At 49.4% G+C, this 6,000-nt stretch overlaps 1 protein-coding gene across 1 annotated transcript in view; it reads right to left on the minus strand.

Annotated features, from left to right (window-relative positions):
• LOC144491836 (lactosylceramide 4-alpha-galactosyltransferase-like) overlaps positions 1 to 5,716 on the minus strand; it is a 37,937-nt gene extending 32,221 nt beyond the window's left edge. The window contains exon 1 of the mRNA XM_078210130.1: positions 5,580 to 5,716. The gene's annotated coding sequence lies outside the window, so the exon portion shown is untranslated. The remainder of the gene's footprint in view (positions 1 to 5,579) is intronic.
• Between the last annotated feature and the right edge of the window lie 284 nt (positions 5,717 to 6,000).

Genomic DNA, 6,000 nt, shown 5'->3' on the forward strand with positions numbered 1-6,000 from the left:
GCCAGGCTGCAAGCCCATCGCAACTAAGAGCAGGCGTTACAGCGCTGAGGATCGGATCTTTATTAGATCTGAGGTTCAGCGGCTCCTCAGGGAAGGGATCATTCAACCTAGCACTAGCCCATGGAGAGCACAAGTCATGGTGGTTAAGACTGGAGACAAGCCCCGGATGGTCATAGACTATAGTCAGACCATTAATAGGTACACGCAGCTGGACGCGTACCCTCTCCCGTGCATATCTGACATGGTCAAACAGATTGCGCAGTTCTCCACCATCGACTTGAAGTCAGCCTATCACCAGCTCCCCATTCGCCCAGAGGACCGAAAATATACGGCCTTTGAGGCGGATGGTCGTCTCTACCACTTTTTAAGGGTCCCCTTTGGCGTCACTAACGGGGTCTCGGTCTTCCAGCGTGCAATGGACAGAATGGTGGACCAAAACGGGCTATGGGCTACCTTCCCGTACCTGGACAACGTCACTATCTGTGGCCATGACCAGCAGGACCACGATGCCAACCTCCTAAAGTTTTTACGCACTGTGTCTCGCCTGAATCTGACCTATAACAGGGAGAAGTGTGTATTCAGCAAGCGCTGCCTAGCAATTCTCGGATACGTGGTGGAAAACGGGGTCCTTGGCCCTGATCCAGACCGTACGCGTCCCCTCCTTGAACTTCCCCTACCCACTAGCGTCAAAGCACTAAGAAGATGCTTAGGCTTCTTTTCGTATTACGCACAGTGGGTTCCCAATTATGCGGACAAAGCCCGTCCGCTCATAAAGTCTACCTCTTTTCCCCTGGCAGCAGAGGCTCGCTTAGCCTTTGAAGGGATAAAAGCTGACATCGCGAAAGCCACGATGCACGCTGTTGACGAGTCCATCCCCTTCCAGGTGGAGAGTGATGCATCTGATTTCGCCCTGGCCGCCACACTTAACCAGGCGGGCAGGCCCGTCGCCTTTTTCTCTCGCACCCTCCAAGGCCCTGAAATTCGGCACTCCGCTGTGGAAAAAGAGGCTCAGGCCATTGTGGAGGCCGTCCGGCATTGGCGCCATTACTTGGCCGGAAAACCTTTTACCCTGCTCACGGACCAGCGGTCCGTGGCATTCATGTTCAACAACACGTTAAGGGGTAAGATCAAAAATGATAAAATCTTGAGGTGGAGAATCGAACTCTCCACCTACAACTATGATATCATGTACCGTCCGGGGAAGCTCAATGAGCCCTCAGATGCCCTGTCACGTGGAACATGTGCCAGTGTGCAGGAGGACCGGCTACAGACCCTCCACAATGATCTCTGCCATCTGGGGATCACTCGGCTCTTCCATTTTGTAAAGGCCCGGAATCTGCCCTACTCCGTAGAGGATGTCAGGTCAATCACTCGAAGCTGCCAGGTATGTGTTGAATGCAAGCCGCACTTCTACCGACCTGACAGGGCACACCTCATTAAGGCCACTCGCCCTTTTGAACGACTGAGTGTTGATTTCAAGGGCCCCCTTCCTTCGACAGATCGGAGTGTGTACTTCCTCAACGTGATTGACGAGTACTCCCGATTCCCTTTTGCCATTCTCTGTTCAGACATGACCGCTGCCACGGTTATCAAAGCCTTGCGGGATCTTTTCACCCTGTTTGGTTACCCCAGTTATATCCACAGTGATAGGGGTTCGTCGTTTATGAGTGACGACTTGAGGCAATACCTGCTTTCTAAAGGGATTGCCTCAAGTAGAACTACGAGTTACAACCCCAGGGGTAACGGGCAGGACGAAAGAGAAAACGCTACAGTCTGGAAGGCTGTCTTACTGGCGTTGAGGTCTAAGGGTCTTCCAGTCTCCCGTTGGCAAGAGGTACTTTCTGATGCGCTCCATTCAATCCGGTCCCTCCTGTGTACGGCAACCAACGCTACCCCACATGAGCGGATGTTTACCTTCCCTAGGAGGTCTTCCTCTGGGACCTCACTGCCGTCTTGGTTGACGTACTCAGGACCTGTCCTCCTGCGGCGGCATGTTAGGACCTGCAAGTCCAACCCTTTGGTTGAACAGGTCCATCTCCTCCACCCCAACCCTCAATATGCCTATGTAGCATATCCTGACGGGCGAGAGGACACGGTCTCTATTTGAGATCTGGTGCCTGCGGGGGACCTGGAAACCCCCGTTGCTCCCGCACCCCTGGTTAGGGACCCCTTGTCCTTTATCTCCCCTCCTGACACGGCGCGGGCAGTATCGGGACCCCCACTTAATCCTCTTACTCCCGTGTACAGCTTGCCTGAGTCCAGGAGATTGTCGCCACCTCGGGGCTTGCCTGAGTCCAGGAGATTGTCGCCACCTCGTGGTCCACCCGTCCGTGAGGAGCTGGAGGAGTCACTGGACACCGCCTTGGAGAGAAGGTCACCAGGGTCACCAGAACCGGCGCTACCGCCATTGTTGAGGAGGTCGCAGAGACGGTGCGGCCCTCCGATACGACTGAACTTGTGAATATATGGACAGTTCGTACTGTGTTTTTGCCCCACCGGCCTTTGTTTTTAAAGGAGGGGTGAATGTGGTGAACCATAGATGGTTATCACTATGGGTACTTGTACATATGTTACTCTTGTTACTGTTGGGGTTAGGGTTGGGGTGTTCCACCTGTTGGTATCGTTCTGTGGTACACTCCGGTTGGCTCCGCCTACCTATAGGAGGAGAAAGGTCACTGCACTTCCTAGTGACCCTTTAGTCTGGGATTGTATTGTTAAGCAGTATGCTCCATTCTTGTTGCTAATAAAAGCCTTTATTTCCCGGGTACGATCCAGCCTCCCGAGTGAATTAGTCGCGCATCAATGGTTAAATCAGGGAGCCTCATGCTCACTATTTAAAGCAGGTATGTCAGATTCCAACCTTCATTCAGCAGGGAGCAACTGGAGAGGTGGCTGTGTACAGATGTATGGTGTAAATAATGTAACTTGGTGACGGGACTTTCGCCTCCGTGGAATTATTACAATAGGGCTATGGGGAAAGAATGGAATGGGACTCATTGGATGGTTAAGGGTGGCACTGTGGCAAAGTGGTTAGCAATGCTGCCTCACATCACCAGGGACACGGGTTCAATTCGAACCTTGCGTGACTGTCTTTATGGAGCTTGCACATTCTCCTCGTGTCTACGTGGGTTTCCTCTGGGTGTTCTGGTTTCCTCCCACAGTCCAAAGATGTACAGGTTAGGCGGATTGGCCTTGCTAAATTGCCCCTTAGTGTCCACAGATGTGTAGGTTAGATGGATTAGCCATGGTAAGTGCATTGTGTTACAGGGACAGGGCGGGAGGGACGGGGAGGGTGCAGGTGGGCCGGGGTAAGATGCTCTTTCGGTGAGTTGGTGCAGACTTGATGGGCTGAATGCCTCCTTCTGCAGTGGAGGGATTCTATATGAAGTTATTTTAAAGAGTCAGCAGAGGCACAATGGGCCAAATGACCTCCTTCCATTTTTTTAAGATGCAATGGTATTATCATCAGCTGAAAAGCACTTCCTTCCCAATGCAGAAAGGTTTATAGAACTTAAGGACTATTCAGATTATGAGTGGGTCAAAGGGCAATATTCAACCTACCTCACTGGGAAGGGGCTCCATACCGACTCACTATTAGTCAGACTGTTAGAACATTGACAGACAATACATTCTTTTCCATGGACAATCCAAATGGTTAGGGAAGTTCCTCTGGTGAGAGTTACTTAATTCAACATAATCTGTCCTCAGTGTTGCTCTCTTGCAATGATCCAGTCTAGCAGGTCAAAACCATATAAACTGCCAAACAAACGTAATCTTTAGACCCAGCAGTGGTTCCCCCCTTGATTGATTGTTGTTTGCTGTTGCTTCAGGTGCTGTCTGAAGACTGATGTTAACTTACCCTGCCAATGGAGAAGCTGGCGGGCTTGGGTGCAATGCTGGTTTCACTCCACACCTCTCACTCCCTCCTGAAGTTAACTGAGAGCAATACTGGACAGAGTGTAAAAGCAGAATTCCACCTGTGTAAGAGTAAAGCTTGCGTTGCTGTCACCTCATAAATTCCAATGTCTGGGCCACCATATTTGAACGGCACTCAGAAAGGCAGTCACTCTTCCACTATACTCCTTGTCTCCCCATCACCTCCCACCTTCCTCCTTACCCACCTGCAGTCTGGACTCAGTCTCATCCCTCCCCTGTTCCCAGCCTTGACATAGGGTGTGTGCCAGGAGCTGATATTTCTCAGTGACGGTGTGAAAGGAAGGCAAAATCAGTGTCCATTATCTGAAAGTCCAGGATATAGAACATATAGAACAGTACAGCACAGTACAGGCCCTTCGGCACACGATGTTGTGCCGAACCTTTTCCGAAACCAAGATCAAGCTATCCCACTCCCTATCATTCTAGTGTGCTCCATGTGCCTATCCAATAACCGCTTGAAAGTTCCTAAAGTGTCCGACTCCACTATCACAGCAGGCAGTCCATTCCACACCCCAACCACTCTCTGAGTAAAGAACCTACCTCGTACATCCCTCCTATATCTCCCACCACAAACCTTATAGGTATGCCCCCTAGTAACAGCTACATCCACCCGAGGAAATAGTCTCTGAACGTCCACTCTATCTATCCCCCTCATCATCTTATAAACCTCTATTAACTCGCCTCTCAACCTCCTCCGCTCTAAAGAGAAAAGCCCTAGATCCCTCAACCTTTCCTCATAAGACCTACCCTCCAAACCAGGCAGCATCCTTTGCACTCTTTCCAGTGCTTCCACATTCTTCTTATAGTGAGGTGACCAGAACTGCACACAATATTCCAAATGTGGTCTCACCGAGGTCCTGTACAGTTGCAGCATAACCCCACGGCTCTTAAACTCCAACCCCCTGTTAATAAACGCTAACACACTATAGGCCTTCTTCACGGCTCTATCCACTTGAGTGGCAGCCTTCAGAGATCTGTGGATATGAATCCCAAGATCTCTCTGTTCCTCCACATTCCTCAGAAACCTGCCGTTGACCCTGTAATCCGCATTCAAATTTGGCCTACCAAAATGAATCACCTCGCACTTATCAGGTGCGAGGATGAAATCTACCTCGCCGAGCCCTCACCAATCCTAAAACAGAATGTTCCAAATTCCCGCTGGCAGGGTACTTAATTTGGAGAGAGGGACAAGATATAGAAACATAGAAGATAGGAGCAGGAGGAGGCCACTTGGCCCTTTGAGCCTGCTCCGCTATTCATCATGATCATGGCTGATCGTCCAACTCAATAGCCTAATCCTACTTTCTCCCCATAACCTTTGATTCCATTAAAGACTCTGGTGTGTTGGGCTTTTCATGAGAATTCATGAGGTGCTCACATGGTTCCCGGCATAGATCAGCAGGACACTGACGCACTTTCACAAAAGTCGGGAAAACAAGATTCCAAACTAATTTCCTAATGTTGGGAAACTGATTTTTGGCCTCTGGCTAAATCCTGCTCCCCACCCGCCCCGATTCCCGCTGTTAGTGGGAGCAGGAAATTCTGCCCCCATGTTTTTATCCATGAACTATCTGGAGAAAGCCCTGGAGTGATCCCTAATAATAGAACTATCAAAACAAGTCAGAAATGAATGATCATCATACCTTACTGTCTCTTCAGGGTGGCTGCCAGTTTCCCCAAGGCTCAGAGAGTGGGTGCTGTTGCAGTTGATACCTTGAATGTTTCCTTTTCCTAAATGATATCTCCCTGAAGGAAATTGAATTTAATTGCACTGACAACTTGGAAAGGGAATGTTCAAAAATGCTCGCGTCTGTGTAAACATCCAGTTTCATACTGAATGCTAGAGCTGGAATAGGGTCAAGTTTCAAGGGTGTCAATCCCCCTCTCTGAGTTGACCAGTGTCCAACTTTTTATTAAAGTCAATTGCCACGCATTTAACAATGAGACCATATGAAGTAGAAATCATTACAGTAATTAACAATATCCATATTTTTCCTCGGCATTGTTATGTCTGATTTATTAAAGCATTTGTTAAAGCATCACCATTAAAGATAATCATGAAAT

This window comes from Mustelus asterias, chromosome 3 (genome assembly GCF_964213995.1).
Source record: "Mustelus asterias chromosome 3, sMusAst1.hap1.1, whole genome shotgun sequence".
In the NCBI taxonomy this organism is placed as follows: Eukaryota; Metazoa; Chordata; class Chondrichthyes; order Carcharhiniformes; family Triakidae; genus Mustelus; species Mustelus asterias.